Source organism: Aphis gossypii, chromosome 2 (genome assembly GCF_020184175.1).
Source record: "Aphis gossypii isolate Hap1 chromosome 2, ASM2018417v2, whole genome shotgun sequence".
Classification (NCBI taxonomy): Eukaryota; Metazoa; Arthropoda; class Insecta; order Hemiptera; family Aphididae; genus Aphis; species Aphis gossypii.
Window position 1 is genome coordinate 58,776,822 of NC_065531.1, and position 22,801 is coordinate 58,799,622.

Below are 22,801 nucleotides of genomic sequence, written 5' to 3' on the forward strand. Positions count from 1 at the left end.
AAATTATATAAAAAAAAATATATTCTTGATTAGTGGTTACATAGAATGTTATTTTTAATTAGCTACTGGTAATATTGTTAAAATCAAAGTGTCGTCAGAGGTGGAGATTTATTGTACTGCAACTGCGCGTGGTACGATGATAATATAGTTTATTCGTTTTTGTAGTGGTTATTGATAAGAACAACCAAAAATGAAACAATCGCGTTCTAACGAAATTAAAACACTCATACAAGTTTGTTGTTTGATTGGACAAGGTGTAAGCAGTAATAATGAAACTGGCCAGTTTCGATCGCAAGACCGATGGCCGTTGTTCGGTAATCTGTTTCGTCAGCGTAAAATCGTATATTATACATTTAGGGTGGATGAAAAAAAATATAATATCCTCTCGTTATTTTAAATAAATAAAACTCAAACCACGATCATACCGTTCCCGGTCTAACCGAAATATAATTATTACGGAGTCATTATTAATTAATAGAATCGCGTTTTTCGTACCCTTTGGCCGACCTACTTAAAAGGCTCCGGAGGCCATTACGCAAGTGTATATATATATATATATATATATATATTATAGCCCATTGGCGAAATCGTTTTCGGGTAATTACAATACAGCCGAAAAGGGTCCGGAAAACATGGTTTCAGGCGGGCGAGGTGCGTATGGAAAGAAAAAAAAAAGAAGAGAATGAGAGTCAGAGAGAAAGAGAGAGAGTGAAACAGACCACACGGTTCAGACACTGCTGACGGGCGTACAATATTACTTAATGATATATTGCATTTGTTCATCGAGTTTATTTATGCATGTATACAGTAAACCTTTTACGCGAAAGCAAACGGAGATCGCAATCAAAGTGCCCTATGGGAGTATAAACATGCGCGCGTGCACAACTCAAATCGATCCGAAATTTGTTCCCGCGGAGTATATATTATATTTTTTGCCTATATTTTATACATTTCGAAAATAACCCCACCGTATGTCGTTAAACCCTTTCCGTACAGTATCCATCCACTACTACACTACGCGGTACTAACGGCGTCATGGTAAAACAATGAAATGGATCGCATTTGTTGCGCATCAAACACACTACTCGCGTCGTTTTTGTAATTAAATTTTGCAGTTTCATAACAGAAGAAAAGTGTTTGGGTTTTTTTATTTTTAAAAAAAGTCACGAAAAAAAACTAGGGTAATTAATACAACAGATCCAATAGTATGTTAACTTGATGGTCGAGAATACTTTATACTATTGTTTTTTTATCTCTATCGAACTTAAGAGATCCTCAAAGACACATCAGATCTTACGCTCCATTCTTAATTCCAACCTGCACCATCGAATATCTATTAAACGAACTAATGAGGCTTTTTATTTTGAATTCCACTTTTTGTATCTCCTTAAAGCATTTTTAGTTATCTATCTGCATTCTTTTATAATGCACATTTTGTACTATTATTAAATTAAAATTGTAACTTAAATGCAAAATGGTAATACTCGTTAAAATATAAATAAATAATTAAATAAATGACTAAATTATATTATATATACCTATTCCAAACATGCAATTATTCTTACTCCAATGAACGAATGAATACTATATTATATTATATTATATTATACTCCATACACAACTTATTTTATATAATATTATTATTATGTTTTATAAAATGTAATAACGATAACAATAATTAAACAAGCCGTTCGTGTGTGGATGACGCGATTGCAATATTACACTATGTGCACGTTTTTCATAGCCAATGATACAGTGGAGAGCAAAAAGAGCGTGTCCATGATAAAAGTTTATAAACTTTAAAATTATTTTACTAAAATTAATAACATTTTTAGTTTATAATTATATTTTAACCATAGTCTTTAGTAATTTAAAACACAGCCTTCATAATTACTGTAAAATATATATTATACATATACATTTTTTTTTTACCACTTTACGAGGAAGCGTATAACAGGACGCACTCTGTTCTTGTATAGGACGAGAGTATAATTATTCGTTTGATGCGTAGCTCTTGTAACATAATTGTAAGCACCGGACTTAATATTATATTAATAACGTCCTTAAAGGTTAAAATAATTCATAAAATGTTACACGTAGGTATAGATACAAAAGTATTAAATATCACTGTATGAGCTTACAATATTTTACAAACGGCGGAATCGTATTAAGTTAACTTTTAAATATATTTGAAATTATACCTAGTATAAGTTAGAATAAGTATAAAATACGTTTTAAATTTGTATTACAAATATTCATAATTTCGCAGCGAAGTAATCAACAAAGTTTACTTGTACAGTTGTACTGTATATTTTTATGTTATTCATCGTATACTCATTTCAAATCTACTGCAGCAGTGTATTACTTCTTGAATATTAAATTTGGTTTCAAAAACGACTTTTCCTTATTAAAAGATCTTAAGTGTATTAGTTATTTGAACAAACAGCAAATAAAATAAATAAATAATGTCGTTAAAAAAAATATATATACATATTTTAAACCGAGATTGGAATGAATTTGGTTAGTAAGATTTTTCCTGTAGTTTTTCTTCTACATGTTCATTTTTAAAACTCTGTACATTATAGTCTGCTTGTCTTGACGTACCTTCTTTGAATTTCTTCATTTATAATATTATATAACCCAAGAGTTAATAATTACTTTATGTATTATATATAGGTTTAGTGCACAACTCTAACAAAATGGTTTAATAAACTTTTATTTGAAGAATAAAAAGTACTGTGCCAAAACCAGATGAATTCATTTTATTTATAAAAATTATTTTCTCTCTTATCTTCTTTTTTTTTTTTTTGTGAATGGCGTAGTTTCTTCCTCGAGGCTATATTCCTTACTTACGGCTATATTCGTTACTTACTTACTCGCTTACTCGTTTAATTACTTACTTACTTATTATTTACTTATTTACATTTACATAATATTATCCACACTATATCCTATATATTAAATGTACACAATAAATCTCTGGAGATAATTCACAAAAAAAAAAAATCGTTACATGTACAATAATCATTAAATTTGTATTTAATTGTGTCTATATACATTTTTGTATGTATGCAAACGCGTTTTAACATTGTTGTAAAAGATCATCTGTATTACAGTAGGTCGGATACGAATAGTGAGCGTGACTTGTATCATGTCGTAGTGGGTACACGGTTGTAATATTATCCGATTCAGATGTCTTCTACAAATTTAAAAAAAAAGTAATTTAAAAATAAATCGTATTAATAATACTAGTGCGTTAGAAAAAAAAAAACTTGACGGTACGTGCGCGATGATGGAAATTGCGATTCGCGTATTCCTGGGCGATTCGAGTTTTATTTCTGCTTGTGGAATAAATTAAACATACCTACCTATGTGGAGTAAAAAAAAACGTGAACAGTGCGATACTTAGGCGGCGGGAGTGAGGCCGATGTCCAGCCTCCATCGGTCGTTCGTTAATGTAGATATACTATACGAGAAAAGGGCGTCGCTGCAGTCATATAGTTTCCCCGCCGTATACAGACGTATTTTTATTTTCCTTCGTTCTCCTTTCGTTTTTCCTCCGTCCGCGACTGCAACAGTGTGATGGGACGACATCGCATAATATTATTATTACGAACGCGCCCGCGCACAATATAACATACGACTGCTGAACTTTGAACCCCACTCGCCCCCGCCGGTTATTAGCATAAAGGCTTCGCGTATTACTTGTCACCGAATTTGATTTATCCGCCGCCGAGTGTCACGTATATTATACAACACGCCCGCGTATATATGTGATATTATATTATGATATATTATATTATTATGTACAGCAGTATCGATGGCCGGCCGGCGCGGCGCGGAGACGATGAATAATAATAATAATAAAAAATTGATTGTTTATTCAAAAGTCTGCCCGTCCCCCCCATCGCCGGTACACCGTTGCGTTTTGTTTGTTTTATTACACCCCTGGGTGTCGGCGGCGGCCGAGGCGACTGGTGCGTATAGTATAATTTTATTTCCCTGCGTATATTACAATAATATAATCTCCGCCCGCGCGCAACAACTCTGCACAGATGACCGGAGAGGTTATGACCTGCACAGGCCGCCTCAGACCTTATACCGTGTATAAATTTTATGCTGTTATAATATTAGCGTAATGTATACACCAATATGTTATACAGAACGGTCCTGAGGATGAGTTTTGGTTTATTTTCTTCGACGACAAATCACACGGAGGTTATATCTCCCCACAAATAGTTAGCAGATCTCTCCGTCGAAGAAATTTGTTCTCGAGATTCTTCCACGCGTTATACAGTAAAAGAAAATTTGCATTCGAGGTAAAATTTAATTTAGTTCCCCGAGGTTATGACTTATGACAACGTTTAATGTATTTTTAAACTGATATTGTAGGTTTTTTTTTTAAATAAAACGTGAAACATTATACATTTTTTTTATCTGTCTACAATAAAAATTAAATAAAAAAAAGATAAAATCAAATTGTAGGTATACGTTTTTATTATTTCCGCAAATTATTGAAGTTTAAGATACGCTATAATTATTTTTTTTATGTATTTAATTTTTATATTAAAATTGATGTGTTAATACTGTAATTCCGCATTATGTACATCAAAGTCTTAATATTATATTATGAGCATTAAAGTTACGTATAACCGTATAGGTACTTGTATTTTTTAAACGAGTCTTCATTTAAATCGAAATTACGGTGCAACAGCTATTATAGGTTTATGATAATAATTCTCGTACATAGATCAAAGTCAAACCGACAGACATTTTATATAATATTAGTTAACATCGTGTGGCTCTTTTTTCAATTGTTTCAACACTGGTTTGTTATTTCCCTTTGGCGTTTAATTTAAATTCTATTATTACCTATGTAGGGTAATGAAATACTGCAGCAAGTGAATCTACACGTCAATCAACATCAACATCAATATCATCGAAATACCGCATCCGCCCTGCCAATACGTACGTACGTACGACAGATCTAAGAATTTAATCAAAGACCCCGCGCGTGCGATTGCCGTTTTCAAAAAGAAAAACCGTTTATATATTGCAGTGCTCGGGCGCCGCCGAGCCAGGGTTTATCGGTTTATTACGTCATGTTACGAGATCCCGGTGTACATCCTTCCGTTTCACCGAATACAATAATGTTTCACGTTTGCCCGCGAGTATTTTGGCGATTACTGTTGTAGTCGTAGTCGTAGTCGTGTAGCCGCCGAGATACGATACGCCACGATAAATGAATTACAAGTCGTTACGGCGGACGACGATGAGATTAGGTCGGGTCATTAGCAGGTTTTAGCGTTTATATACTTTCGCGGCCGATCCGTGCCCACCACCCTTTGTCGTCTTGCCAAATATAATAATATAATACGTTATGTTATTTTGTACGTACAATATACCGTTGCGGCGGTAGACCGATGGCCGTCGTGTGAGGGTCGTTCGCCGTTCGTGGGGGGGCATAGATATTCTTGAGACGCGTACCGTCATAAATCCAAATGCATATACGTGTGTGTACAACCGGGTTGGCGCTTTGGACGCGTAGTGGGAAAACGTACGCACCCCGCCCACATCGTGCGACCGTCATATATATATACATACGATTCCGGTCACGTGTTTACAAAACTACCTACACTGCGGAATGGCGGCGGCGACGATACCCGTGTGTATATACATCATGTACCTAAATCATTATAACCCGTCGCCACCGCGGGTACGGTATAATATATATATATATATGCATCTGACCCCACAACTGCAACTACAGCATTCAATCTCTATATATTATAATATGATATTATGCGCACACACCCATCGAAAAGCACACACTTACCTATAATATTATATTAACAGCGTAGCGATTTATATGTATATAGTCGTGTTGTTGTAATTAAACAAGCGCACTGTCATCATAACGCCCAGTGCAGGCGGCGGCGGTCGAATTCAGCATACCGTATTATTATTGTTATTACTTACGCACAAACGCTGAATTCGCAGCACACCACCGTGCACGAGTTTATTTCGGTTGGTAAAGGTAATAATATTATAATGACGCGTGTACGACATACCTTTACGGATTTTCGCAGTCGTCGTAAGATTGTAGATTTTGGAATTTCAAGCGATCCGCCGTTAAAAATCTAGCTGCAGACGTCACTTTGATTAGTGATGCTACAATAGAATATTTTTAAAAGTAAATCACTTAAAATTTTTTTTTATGATTCCGTCATTGTCTTCGTTCCACTAACAAAGATGACACGAAACTATCGTATTTACTTACAGATTATTGAACATTAACGCGTTAACAAATAAGAAGACGTTTAAAGAAACACCTTCACATTAAGTGGATAAATCTACGTATACGTATGTTTAGTTTTTGTATCGCTCCAAAAGAATAATATTAAAAATCAGACATAATAAGACGATTATTTTAAAACAAATATCTCCGCTTGGAATATAAAACAGAATCTTACTCTAATATTTAGTGCTCGTGTAAAAAGATAAATGAAGAATAAATAAAACGTTTCATTGTGAATACGGTTGTGGAAAAAATAATCGATCCTTTGTCATGAATTTTTTATCTTTTATTTTAAATAAATAAATATAAAATATGTAGGTATTCGAATCTTATATGAAAATGCATGATAATATCTGTAGACAAGACGATTTACAGTGACCCTTTTGGCTTTTATATTTTTGCATTATCTGAATACTACATGAATAAACTTCATGGCCTTTAAATATAATATAAATACCAGGAACTATTCGTATTTAATATTAACTATTGTTAAACTCTAGAATGCATATTACTAGGTTGTATTATGAAAAAATAAAAATAAAAATATTAAAAGGTATAATAGGTACGTAGTTATTAAAAAATATAATTGTGCTTACATTTTCGGAAAAATACTTGTACAATTTAAAACGCAATTCCCAGTAATATCGGAAATATCTCTCAAACAGTCACGTAACCACAATGACAATATATATATATACATTGAAAATATTATTTTCTACTCATACAGCTTGTTTGAGTTGTGTTGTATAAATATAGTAATCCTATAAGAAGATGATATGTATATACCTACTGTACAAGAGATTATCTTTCCTTTTAAACAAGTGCTCTTTTGCTTTCAATAACTCGAAAATTGTCGTGCTTAGGATATACCTGTAGACCATATACTACGTACCAGTGTACTCATACACTGTAGAGGATTACCATCCTTTTGTTTACCTTATACTATTTCTTAGTGCGTTATCCAACGGTTTCCCTTTCAATTTAATAACTCTTATTTACTCTTATGGTTAATGCGATTATTGCGTTGTATAGACAAAGAAATTCCAAACGTTTACTTATAATTTCACACATGAGAATTTAGAGCTGCGCTACATTTGTTTTATTCACTATATACAATAACCCTTTTACAGTACTATAAGTGCTACACTAACTCGTGTTTATCGAAATGCACGCATGATGCGTTTCAAAGATTATGCTAAAATTAGCATTTGACGTTTACTCTGAAATGTAAAAAGAATATATTAATATAAATATTATACATTTATAAACAGTTAAATATTTGCATACCTATACTTTATGTTATATACATGTATACTGTAGTTTTGGTAGAGAAAAACTTAAACGATCCTCATTTATAATATATTATATAGTTCAAAAGAATATTATATTCGATTATAAATTGTAATAGTTAGTTACACGATATAATATAGATAAATATAATATATTATATATTTGTTGTATGGAGAAGCAGATAATGCGTATATAAATTTATATGGGAAACAACATAAACTATAATATGGGGCTATATTTTGTATTGTATGCAGATAATAATAATACTAAGTCTTTACATATTTTTAAAGTACATATTGTTGTAATAGAATTCACTATTTTCGAATTATTCGCGTAACCAAATAAATTTATTTTTTTTATTGTACCTAATGATTAACTACCAAAATTAGTACTATATTAAGTTACAAGTTTCAGATCCGCAGTAGAATGTACTCATTCTAATAAGAAATAATGAACTAAATCATCAGTCTTATAAAATACTTACAATGCAACGTAATATTTGAACATAATGATTCAGTCACATTAATTTTTATTGAAATTGCATCATTGAATTTTTTTTAAATATATAGGGAAAGAAAAATTCTTTATCGATGAGAAAAAAATTGGACGATGCCTTGTTAGCTGGTACATTGAAAAAAAAATGTTATAGGAATATTGTTGGAAAATTATTTAAATCACTAATGGTTGATTTTAAATTATAATTTACGTTGATCTATCGTTACTTATCCAGTGATGTCAATGAAATAATATTTATTGAAGGAAATGTTTACAACTCGCTACAGGGTCACCAGGACCAGGAGGACGTAATAAGAAGCAACTATATATACAGACACAATAATATATTTTTATATACGCGAGGAAAAGCGAGGGTGGTACAAAGGAATAATAATTTATCGGCAACGGAGATATTTGGGGAGAGTTTTTCTTCTTCTCGCGATATAATAATATCATAATATATCTTTTTAATATCATAATATCACAAATCCTCTACAGAGTAACGTTAGTTATAACGAAACAACTGCACCGAAGGTATTATAATACGCGTTTTTAAGCAAGCAGTATAATAATAATAATAATAATAATAATAATAACAGTAATAACAGTAATAACATCTACAACGAATCTCATCGTACGAACATAATAATAATAATAATATAATATCATTGTAATGTAATGTGTGTGTATAAGAACGCATTGCGAAGATTTGACGTAATATTTCAAATGTGTGATTTCGATATAAAAACATCGAGTCGATGTACGACGCGTCCTTTATAAACACACACACACACACGCACATATATTTATATAGCAAAAACGTATTGTGTAATGGTTTTATGACATTTATTGTCCGCGCGCGATGAATAACTTTGTCGTCGTCGTCTTCGCGTATATATATGTATTTCCGACCGGCGAGATTTCATAAATAATAGGGTTGAGATTCAAACGCGTTATATAATGCAATGTGTGGGTTTTCTGCAAAACTTTTCTCATAGGTAATCCACCCCTGTATTTACGAGATCGTCACCACGTCACCCGCTCGCCCGTCCGACCACCCAACCACCCACGCCGCGACATACGGCGTATATACCAACACGGCGAAATATTGGATTACGGGCGCACGTCGCAGATCCGGAGCAATATGTCGTCGGTCGCCGCAAAAGGACGTTTTATTTATTCGTTTTGTATATTATTATTATTATTAATATATCACGTGTGCGGTTTCCACCACGCAGATACCACCCCGTTTACCCGCTGGTCGCCGACCGCCGATAATGCGCCTCTCCGTCGAAAAACGTTATTATTTGATAACAATAAAAAAAAAAACCCACGAAAGCCACGAGAGCCATTGATATGCCGGTATATACGCGATGTTAACCCTCGCAAACGTGTATATACCTATATGTGTGTGTGTATACTATGGATTTGTGTGTGTGTGTGTGCTGGGTCTGACGAAAAGACACACTCGAGATAGGTCGGACGCGTCCCCTGCGCACACATACGTATACGCGCGGGGGCGCGGGCGAAGGTATTAACGGGATGATTTTGACAAATTGAATTCCGCCGTTTGACAGGTTCTTTTTATTTGTACCCCCCGCGCGAGGGAGTAGTAACGAGAGAAAGCAGAAAATCAATGACACCGACGTGCGTGCACGGCAGTGTTTACGCGCGCCGCCGGCGGCGGTGGTATATATATATATGTACCTATACCTCTACCACACACATATATATATTCGGTATAATATGTGTAGCCAAACCGAGACCAATGTGTTCGACGTGCACCGCTCGAGCACAATACGCGGCGCTGTTTATAAAATATTTGATATTGTGTTTACCGCGCCGACATAACTTTGTTAAAATGGCTAGCCCTTTGATGTGCAGCGCATCGCGTACGACTCCACTCGCTCGTCGGTGTCGCGACCTCGCGAACCCACCGCGCCAAATGCGTCGAGGCAGATATTTTGTTCGAAATTCTGATGAAAAAAAAAATTTTACCGAATTGTATAACTACTTAAAATAAGACAAATAATTCGTGGACGATTTTAAATAGTGTATACCTATATTCTTCGAATGTCGAGAAATATTAAAACGCTGTGCGTATGCGATAAGAATATTTTATTTTTGTACAGGGTAAAGTACCTTCGCTATTTCGCTCAAAGCCGTAACGAATAAAACAAAAAGCAAATTTTTCAGAACTTCCATTTATAATGTGTCGAAAATCATAATTGCGACCAACAAAATTGTTATCATTAGAAAACGTTATACACTCGTTAGAAACTTAGAAACATCGGAAGATCATTTAAATTATCAAACCGTTTGTGAAATAATAAATTATGTATAACGTTATTCTACTATGATTTATATCTGTTATATAGTAAAGGTGATGTATTTTACTGTCAGATGCCTTTTCACCACTCGTATTTCTTTACTTCTTTGTTTTTCTGTTTTTGTTTTTGTTTTTTTTTTTTAATATTTTTAATTTTAATTATTATTACAATGAACAATATTAATGAAATAATAATGACGATCTTTTTTATTTTTTCATTTTTAATTACTTTACGAACATTGTCTTTTCTTTCTGTGCTCCCATTTTTGCCATAAATACCTTTCTCGTTCCACTGTTACTCTATCCTATCTACTCACGTACTTCTACAAATGTTCGTCCAATAATCGCGTTGTAATCATTATATTTTACACACATCACACATCATATAAAATATATTATCATGTTTACACATATAACAGAGTCAAGAATCAACAACTCTTTGAGAAAACCAGTATAGTTATTGTAATAGAGGACAAATTTTAGAAAATCTTGACTTACCGAAAAACAGAGTTTTAAATTCAAAGTCGACTCTAATCGTCTAATGTATATGTACTTACTACTATTATATTTATTTTATTTTATAAAAATATTTATATTTATATAATAATATATACAGTGTCTTTTCAAACACTCCAAAAACTGGCAAAATTATAAATGTATTTAAGTACTGCTTTTTTGAGTCATGCACCATTACAAATTTGATAGATAAGGTTGAAAATCAACAATATTCGCTTAACTAACAATTCGAATGTGAAATAAAGAACAAGCACTTTCTGTAAAGTGACAATAACAGTTAAACACTTCTTTAAAGACTGTCTATCACATACAGAAGTGAAGTACACTCAAACCTACATGGAGCTATGGCATAGGCCCTAAAATATCGAAAAACCTCATTTCCTTCCTCAAAGATACTGAATTGGATAAATAAAGTCATTAATTACAATTCAGTAAACTATTATATTTTATCTATTCTTTTGAAAAATATATATAATTTAAGAGTGGATATGTTTAGACGTCCCATGAAAATATTTTTGAACTAATGGCCTTAGCTACTGAAGTTGTATAAGATCAATAAACATAATAATAAATATCAAAAGGTTAGGTATGATAAAAATGTAGAATATAATATGTAATCTAGTTATATATGTATTGTATGCGCATGAGAAAAATTTAATAACATTAAGCTACTGTAAACTAGAAATAAATAAAGTACCTATTACCATTTCAACAATAAGATTTCAAAGTATACATACCAATTTGCAATTTTAAGTAATAAATTATCACTGGAGTAATTTTTTAATTAAGTAAATAGAAAGCTTGATTTTGAATTTTAAACCTACAAATACAAATGTCATTCAAAAATATGTTTGTCACGTTTTTAAATTTTCCAATTTAAAATATTGTGGATGATAAATTATTCAAAAACAAATATGAGCACCGACTTTGGTTGGTTTGTTCACTCATAAAAAAGACGCATTATTAAAAACTAGTAAACTTATTCTGCTATTAGTTTGAGGGTACCCATTTCTCTCTTTATTTAGTAGGTCACTTCATTATTGTAATATATGTATTACATTTAATCAAAAGACTGAGCAGTGGAAGTCGACGTAATATACGAGAAAATAGCAATAACCGTAAAGTAACCTCTCAAAAATACCCATTAGATAACATTTTCTACTAGAGAACTAGAGAAGTAATACACATGGTACACAAAGTAGATTCAGCTAGTCTTCTAATAAAAGATTTTTTTTTAAAAATAAAATAAACATCATTGTAAAACAACTAGCTACCATATTTCATTAAGAAAGTCTAAATAAAAAATCATCTTATTTATATTTATTAAAAACAAAAAATTACTTTTACAATTTATTTATTCATAATAGGTACAGATTTAACAATATCGGTAAGATATTTCTCAAGTAGGTTGAATGACTATGAAGTACATAAACCCATAATCATACTACACGGTCCGTATTATTATGTCTAGATTTGATAAATCGAAAAATATCGTTTATACAATACTAAAAGTTTTACCGATTGTACACGATCGACCGATGAAACGGCTACAAAAATAATTTAATTAGATTTATATAATAACATAATTTAATATAAAATAATACTTACAACTAGGATTTTTATGTGTTTATTTTAAAGGTAGAGATTAACGTACCTATAGCTAATGGACATACATTTATATAAGGCGATAATATATTATATTTTAAGATATGCTAGTACGTACCTAATTGTATTTAAGAGTACAGAGAAGATTATTATTATTATTATTTATTTATTTTTTTTTGAAAATGAAGAATAATGCTGTCATGTTTTCTGGCAAAAGAACTTTTGTGTTGGGCGGGTTTTTTCATTTATCACTACGCGGTACTGTATAAGGAAAAGGGAGCGGCTATATACGAACGAGAGACGAGAAAGTTTGTGCGGCCGCAAAAACAACCGATGTCGTGGATAAAATGTTTTGATGAGTAATACACGAATAGCCGTGGCGGAGGACTCGTGATCGGTGTGTGAGTGTGTGTGTGTGTGTATACACGATGACGGGTCGGCGAGTGGTGTCGGGGAGGGGTAAAGTGCTACGCAACTTTTTTCATTTAAATTTCACTCAGTAGTGCTCTACGTGAACATCAAAATATTTTTATACAAAAGTTCTCATACCTTCCCCTTTATTAGACAACATAAAATAATAATATAGCAACGACTATACATTAATAACGATGTACGATTTTAGCGCGGGGCACAATTTGCTGAATCGATTATAACATTATTATTATATTATTTATACTCGTTTCGAGCCATCACTATAGCTGTATAATATTATGCACGTCTTCGAGATCATTCGGGGTTAGGTATATCTCTGCACAGCGTGTGTGAAGACTTGCCTAGATAAGAGTTATATTGCAGCTGCATAATGAGAGTACATCGTAAATGTAACCCATTTCGAGTGTCGTTCGATATAAAACACAAAAACCGCCGTACATAGATGTATTATAGTACCTATAAACTAATATATAATAATTAAATCTAAAACGAGTTAAACGCGTTCGTGTTTGCTGAGTCTCATCGTCACTAATGCCGCAGTATCGCGTATAATATTATTTATTCATTTATATGTGTGCCATAGACGAAAAGATAACGATAGGTACAACATTCATGGATTAAATTGTCTTTAAATAGCGAACGGTAATAATAGACTGTACGTTTAATCGCGATAAAATTAAATAATAATTAGCAAACAGAGTAATAATGTTATCAATTTATGATTTATGATTTAATATTTAAATTGTTTACCTATTCGTTAGCTTTAGAGATCACACGGGGGATTATACTCCCGGGATTTCCGTTGAAAGCTTTGGGAATTCTCGTGCAATGTGCGTTATATTTTGGTTGAGGTTGTCCCAGTCGCAGCTTAGATTATGAGCAAACCCACTAGAGCATATGAGTATAATATGATGTCCACATCTAGTGTCCTGTTCTAATTCGGTTTAAAATAGATTATATCTACCGAAGAAGGTTGTGTCCAGGCGCTCCAGGGCTCCATAAGGAGATATAAATTACTAAAATTACTAATTTAATGTTATTAAATTTTATAAAAATATTTATTATAATTTTAACTAGTAAAATCTTCCTTACTGATCGTTACTTTTAATACTAATTTCTTCGCCTTAATTTATTAAAACTATTTCGTATGGAGTGCGTAATATTAATGTTGTATTTTTTTCGCAATAAGTTTAATTTCCAGAACTTTTTTAGATTTTTGTGTTCGTCCAGTAAAATTAATGATACAAATTTTAGTAAAAAAACAACAGTTTTCTGACAAAACGATACATTATAAACATTTTACCTAAAATATTTCTCGAGTACTGTTGCATGTTAACCCACTATAAAATATTTCTTCTGGCATGCAAACCAAAACAAAAAAATGCTAGTACTACTATTCTACTGTAATAGGTTTTACTTATTTATTTTTTGTTTGATTCTATAATTTAATCTTATAATATGCCTGTGAGTTGTGACCACATGCCAGATAATATGAATTATGAATTCATAAATGTATTATAAAAACAATTGTATAAACAAAAAAAAAAAAAAAACATCTAAAGAACCATAATGTGAAAGGATTATTGATTGATGTATAATAATTATTTGTTATTAGTTAAGTTTTAAAACATCATTTGCAGTTGTTTCGAGAAAATAATGTCTCCGGTTTATTTTAAGATAATTAAAATCAGAATGCTTGAAAGCTAATTGATCAAATACAAGCGATATTTGTAATTCTGTGCAATGGAGCGCTATAGTGGATATACATAATATATTATACACAATAATATATATTGCGTAGTACAGAGTTTACATAATGTTCTGATATACTTCCAACGTTAATCATAGATGAATATTGGTATATATATATAGGCTGAAAAATGTCAATAGCCCTCTCCTCCCTAAAAGGGAATTGTATATACATCCGAGGACCAAGTAAACAGTAATTAAAGTGCAGGCTTCCACTTTACTTTAAATAATAATATTAGCGTCGGCTGTCCTCCAAAATTCAACAAAATGTCTGTATATAATATGACGTTAATACGTTAGTTTTCAATTAATTAATCGGTGACGATATATCGTTACAATTGTTGATAGTTTTGGTGAAGAAATAAGAATAAGATATAAATAAAAACCTATTCCAATGATGCAGAGCAAATAATATGTCAACAAATTGCAATATATAATATGTATTAAACTTAAATGTAAACGTCTTTATTAGTCAACATTTTTGTTGATTCGATGTATTATAATCCAAAATCATTATTCGACAATTTTACTAAAACCTGATTTAAAGGTTGATTTTTAATGTTTTTCCATAGCAATGATGATGAACTTTTCGAATATTTCGACTAATGTTCGATATCGTTTAAAAATGTTATCTGATACCTATATTGCAATCAGTTTTATTGAAATGATTGTGTTAAATCATATGTTTCGTTATCAAAAAAGCTAAGAATGTGAGTTCCAGTGGTAAAACTTACTGCTTATATTGACCGTACTTATTATTTTTCCTGGTTTTTAAAATATCTAGACGTTAAACAGAAAACTTTGAGAACAAATTATTGAATTTGAGCTATTTCAAATAAATCAATAAAATAAAAATTGTGATACAAGCGAACTCACTTGACCAAACTGCAATAGGTTAAATCAAAAATAAATGTAGCTTATAAAATACAACATTTTTGTGGTAATTTGATTAAATTATAGGTATTTGGTATGTTACTTTTTTTTATTCAAATGACGAACATCTATAATTCATCATACTATCGTCATAATAATTCTGATATATTAAATTTAAACTCGTCTCCTCATTAATATTCTTCCAACGAATTTGTTTCAAAAGAAACAAAAATATGAAGAAAAATTAAAAAAAAAACGTATATATAATCTTAAATCATCTTAAAAACGTTTTAAGAACTCGCGACGACGACGGGCGTTTGTAACGCCCGATCCAATGATTTATAGAATTCCCAATAGGAACGCTATAAATTATTTATTATCCCTGAACTCCCCTACCTTTACCGATATTTTATGTGTGCGCTCTTTGGTACAGTTTACCGAAGGGGCGTTGTTTCGTGTTCACGCGTATACTTAGCATGCTTGTTTGAGCTTCGTTAGTATACACCGAGTGGTTGATGTATGCACGTACCTGAACGTCTAAACCAAACCGAAGCTGCAGAGGGTATGTGCAGACCACGAAGTCTTGTGTGACTCTCGTGACTCTGAACTCAAATAAACGACTAACAAAACCGTAGGTAATAATAGTCACAACGAATAATATAATTTTATTACAATATACGATATTACAAAGATAATAAAATAATCAATACGATTTTAATTTTATTGAAAATACCAAAGCAATACGATATCACTATAATTATTTGTTACAAAAAAAAAAAAAAAAAAACAACTCAAAAGGACTCCCCTACAGTTTTCTTTAATCTAAACTTCAATTATTGGTGTATTATTATTATTTAGTTATGTATACATCAATATATATAGGTAGGTACTATTGAAATATAGTTTATATTACACTCAATTATATTTGAAAAAAAAATCTCAGTGACACCCCACGAATATATTATTTCACCAACGATAATATAATATTTTAATGATGAAATGTCACAAAAAAAAAAAAATAAATAAAATAAATTGAAAAAAAACAATTCCAAAAAATATATTATATTCGTTTTTTTGTCGTCGCCTTTGAACATCGAGTATATTGTATATATATTATATACATAATATTATGTATACACGTTTTCTTCTCGTCAAAATAAACCGTTAAAACGATCAAGTGGTATTTTTTATTTTATTATTAATAAAATATTTCTCTCTCTTTTGGAAAATGTACACCGACGAAAAACGAACGTGTCGCACGCAGCTCGTACACAATAATACGATATTATATAATACAATAATATTACAAGTGTGTGTCTATAATACAGCCGTGTTGCTCAAGGACCCAAAAGAACCCCGTAGCATATAAAAGTATATAATATACAGTCATCAACCGCGAAGCTTATCCTCTGTTATTCGACGTCCTTCTCCCGTTCGTGTTATTTTAACGTCTCTGCGCCCTTCCTGTGCGGTCTCCTGACTCCTCTATCCGACTATACACTATCACGATGTAAATATACTATACAGAGCGATTATTGTAACAGTTTTTTTTTTTTTTTTACATAATTCAAATTAATTACTAAACTATAGTTTTGAAAATAAAGTATATATTTAGCTTTATTTAACATTTGAAAGTTTTATATTTTTTGAACGATTATTACATTTATTTTTAACTTCACATTACGAAGAAGAATATTTTGTTGAGAATTTTTAAAATTGAATTTTAAACGAGTAGTTAATTAGTTGTATTATTATAGTATTTAAAGTTGAGCGGAGTGTAATGGATCAACATTTTGAGGCTTACTTTGGTGTCATTTCACTCGTCTATATTTTATTAAGTCTTTAAATACTGATAAGTAATAAGTAATAACTAACACCTCTTTTTAAATTTAAAATTAAAAGTGTTAAAAAATGTCTTGTAGGTATTCAATTCTTTTATTTAATGTTATAATATATGCTTACAATAATAAAATCATTAATTATTAAGGCTGCTGTTTAAAAGTCGAAAATAATTCAACGAATGTATAACTCTGTGTATCCGTGCTAAATTTTTCAAAAACCGAATAAAATTCACAAAAATTTGATAAATTCGGAAATACTAATCATCTGCAATGATTCACTCTGTATGCTATCACCGTTGTCGTCGCAGACCTCGCCCTCCCGACAAGCCAAACATCGCCGTGCGTGCCGTCGGTCATGTTTTTCAATACGGGATTATCCACCACTCACTCGTTCCATCCACAACACCACCACAATCTGCGGCTCGTCGATGTTTACTAATTTGCATTTCATCCCGTTCGAACTTTAAACGCCAACATAATATTATTATTATATTGCATTGTTTACGACAGTGGGTGTTTTGGAATACGTAAGGCACAATATTTACTCGTAAGTTACAAGTCACCACCTGCAACGAGAACGGTACCGATACACGGCTCGAAACGACCCTAAGGCCATAGGGTATAAAACATTATTTACGGATACTGCAATAATCCTTTGTTCGCGAAATCGTCGCAATACCAGCACCGCGGTGTTTCCGATTACGAATTATAAAAACTGTTATGACAATAATTAATCTGGTATACAAAACCGCACCTTTATAATCGTATATTATAAGATGAAAATTACTGTCATTAACTGTCCGACTTTATTAATAGGTGATTGTTCATGATATGTGTCCTAAAAACGATCGATTTTGAATTCACAGCTCGACATTTCTTAGTTGTCCCGCAACAAAAACATATTATTGTATATTTGTACGTGCGTATAATTAATAAACAAATAAACTTATATCAACTTTTATCATTATATATAGGTAAATGATATCATTACGCCGACGTAATTTGGACGACGTCTTTGTACTATAGGTATACTTTCATATAGGGCGAAATAATAAAGTGCATCTAAAATATTATGTCACATACTTATACATACAAGTATATATTGTATATATTTATACCAAAGTACACAATTTGTAGACTTACCTAAATTCGGTCTAGAATAATAACACGCAGGATAAAATGAATTTTACGATCCGTGTACCGTGAAAAAAAATCAAGTGCCTAGAAATGTCGCTGAAACAAATTGTCCTCACAAATCACGCGCACATCGCACATATACGAACTAGCGCACTTGCGTATAGTACTATTTCCCATTTTGTTTTCTTTCTGTTCAGCTCATTATACCTGCTGGAGGTTAGACACGCATATTGTATTGTTTACATTTGTACTTGCTAGCAAAAAAAAAGTGCTCGTGTTTATGTCATTTTTCAAATAGCATTTTATATTATAATATATAATATGTATAATATACATACGCGTTGCTGTCGGCGTATTTTCTTTTTGAAACCAATACGCTCCGCTCTTATTATAAATCATAAAATACCTACTATATAATATATGTTACGCACACTGCTAATATTATACGTGTAATTTAGAATTTTCCGTAGACATTTGTTTGTTATAATATATACTCGTACATATATATTTTGAAATAAACGCCATTCAAAGCTATAAATAATTTTCGATCGCACGCGTGTTTCAATAAAACACTTCACGTCATTGTACTTATATAGAAGTCTAAGACTTAAGTTTATGTATATATTATAATGTATAGATATGATGTATAGGTGTTCTGTGTAAGCGAAGGCAACAAATCATCGTGCGAGTAAAACACTATATTCATAATAATGTATTATAGCTATAGTTCCTTCCATAATGTATTTATTTTAAATTTGACGTGGAACGAAGTTGCAGGAGTGTTATATGGTTTTATATTACCATTATCCAATATAATCTAAAAACGAACCTATAAGAAAATGGGTATGAAAATATTGGTTTGTACGTCTGTATATAACCCAAATTAAAATATTTATACAAAATTATTTTTATCGATGAAGAATGTAAAATTTAGAGTAGAGAGGTAAAGAATGTATTTTATTGAATCGTTGAATTTTAAACGATATATTATATCCCGATTGCAATTCACAATTTTCTACAATACTTAAGATATTTGGACAAATATTTGTGAAAGTCAACCAGAAGTTATAACAATTTTTAACAAATACTATACATCTGATACGTATGATCGTAATTTATCAATCGTGTTTATTTTACTTTTATGCGAGCAATGTGGAATTAATGTGATAACATTAACTATATTATAATATTTGAATGGAAACACTGTAAATAACTCTAAGTGGTTTTCTTCTTTTTAACCGCTAATAAAAATTGTTGACACAATTTATTTCTCAGTAAAATATTATAATATTATGTAGCTCTTAACAGTCAGTGTTTACCAGTCGATCTGTGCGCTTCTGTATTCGTACCGTCGGCGTTAAATTATAATATTTAAGTCGAATTAAAATCGGAAGATAAAAAAAAAACAATACTTTACAATACGGTTCTATCATCCGGCGCTTTATTTTTGAAAGTCTGTCCAACGTTCTGTGGTTACCGATTTGAAAACGTATCCTATACACACCTACAGATTTATTATTAACTCGGCCGGTCCTATATCCGTGGCACAGGTGTAACGCGCCTGTTTGTAATACACTAACTACAAAGTCACTATATATTGGACCTTAGCACTAATACAAATTGTTTTCCAGTTATATATTATAGATGTACGGACATTAATTTACGAGATCATTATCCGTTGCAGCGGTGTTACCCATACATACATACGTATATAATAATATATTGTTGTTGTTGTTGTTGTTGTTGTATACGACTTGGGCGGTATATTTGTTGCACACTTGCACTTTGTCTTCCGTTAGTCGTTACGACGTGAGAGATATCAACGGACGGAGGATTTCGCCCCCTCGCCTCGTCCCGTATACTACTATACTCTCGGATGCTGGATGTGTAATATATTATATCTATAGCCGACCACGACGACGAAGATGATGATAATAATAATGGCTTGTTTTCTTTGTGTTACAAATCGGTAGCTCAGACCGTATACAATATATATAAGCGCCCATCGGACGAGGGATGATACCTATAGTTTAATTTCGTCAAAACTTTACGCTCGCGGCTCTTATTTTTCCCGCTGCCCCTTTTTTCTTACTGCTATAGACGTCATTCGTTTCCTTGTAATATTGCACACAAACACACACACACACACACATATTATATATTGGTATAATAATGTGCTGTGTATTATTGCACATGACCGGTATTACTTACCTCGTCCGAGAACACTGTGCCAGCTGTCATCGTTCCGGAAAAACGCATTAATTGCGTATATACCTAATACCGTAGCTATATTACTAAACTGTTTTTGTTTTACCGGGGAAACGATGCCGGCAGACACACACACTATACGTCTTTATAATATTATACGTATATACTTGTTGCACAGCGTACGTGCCATAAATCTTGTTTTAAAAGTACTTACACGCATTTTTCTGAGCTAAATATTTAGGCATAATATTTTATCGGCGCAATTAGGGTTCGAGTACACATAGCTCATACTCACTGCTGTAACACTTATAACTATATATTATAATATATAGCACCGTTCCCGCCCACTCACTATGATTACTCTAAACTATAGTGAAACATTTTATTTGTAATACTTACCTATATTATGTTGAGTGATTATGTTTTTTATAGTAATAATACTCATTTATTCAAAAAATATTACCATTTTTGAAAATATTTTTTTATACATACAATATTTAAAAACATAAAAAAAACAATAGTTTTGAAAAAAAATTATATTTTTAATATATATTATTTTTTTTTTAAATTAATTACTTTTTTTAACGATAATATACTTTTTAAATTTTATCTTTCAAAGTAGACTATTTTTTTTAAGAAAAAACCATGTGTATAATCAAATTGTTTACTAATAGTTTATTAGTCAAATTAGTTTAACTTCTAAGAATTTTTAAGCTTTTTTAAGTGGATTAGTATAAAACAACATTTTTAAGGTTACTTCCTTATTGCTATTTCGCCCCAATCAAAAAAGTAAACAGTTTAAGAATGATAAAAATATTTATTTATTTTTTAAAACGTTGAATTATCTAATGACATCAAAATAATTTGAAAATATATTTTCAAAAACGTTCAGAATTTTCAGTAAAACTGTTAAAAGAATCACTCTGTATATTATAATTCTATCTCAAAATAGTAACATATACGTAAACGGAGTGGCTATTAATTGACAGTTTATTTTAAGCTCAATAAATTTTGGACTTAGGTACAGTTACAATAAATTATAAAATAAAGTTTCAAAAACATCGATTGAACCAAACACGCATATCAATACGACAATACAGAAAAATAAAACATTATTTTATAATGTATTTTATTAACATAATTACTACTTTATATGAAACGAGAAAAATTTTCACTTCAAAATATATATACTCCGAAATCTATTGACTATTTGTTTATTATAAAAATAATAATAATAATATTAATCTTTCAATTATTTTTGATTATTTCAATGTGGTATTACTGGTATTCATTATTTTTTTTCAGTGCAATATTATGACTTATGATGAATTACATTATTATAACATACTTATATTTATTTAATTTTATTTCAGGTGTATAACAAATTGCTGAGTGGAAATTCATTATTTGTGCTTACAACATTATTACAGGTAATGCTATATTGTTATTGTTTTTATGTTATTACAGTGTAAAATTCACTTAGTTTTAACTGTATGCAGAGCATAATATTTATTATTAATTCATTTTCATGTTAAATAATTTAAATTTAAAACAATAGTATAAAATTTAAATTCAAAGAGCTTAAAATAAATTATTGACGAATATGTGGTACAATGGTACATCTACCATTATAATGAATTATCTATAATTAACATTATATGATTCATCCCTTAGTGTTATTCTAAATTCTAATGTATATTTATCTAATGATAATAGGTAAATGTCTTTAATGGGCTTAGAATAGTTCATAAGACATAAAGTTATTTAACCTACAGAACATCTGATAAGCAAATATGTATAGGTATAGTTAATTTATTAAAAGATAATAATAGTAAATTATTTAAGACTAGATTACAGATTTTAACCTAGTTGGGTTATCGTTGCAAAAAATCAAAGCTGTTGGTGGATTTCTTGTAATTAACATTATATTAACCGGATAAACAAAAAACAGTACTTGGTGGTAGGTATTTGAGTTATACTAGTTTTAAACAAGGGTCATTTAAAGGTATTTGACTGAATAGTTCTAGA

At 31.1% G+C, this 22,801-nt stretch overlaps 1 protein-coding gene across 2 annotated transcripts in view; it reads left to right on the top strand.

Moving 5' to 3' along the window:
* LOC114129939 (discoidin domain-containing receptor 2-like) overlaps positions 1-22,801 on the top strand; it is a 218,974-nt gene that overhangs the window by 27,208 nt on the left and 168,965 nt on the right. For both annotated transcript variants that reach the window (XM_050202033.1, XM_050202034.1), the window contains exon 2: positions 22,147-22,203. The gene's annotated coding sequence lies outside the window, so the exon portion shown is untranslated. The remainder of the gene's footprint in view (positions 1-22,146; positions 22,204-22,801) is intronic.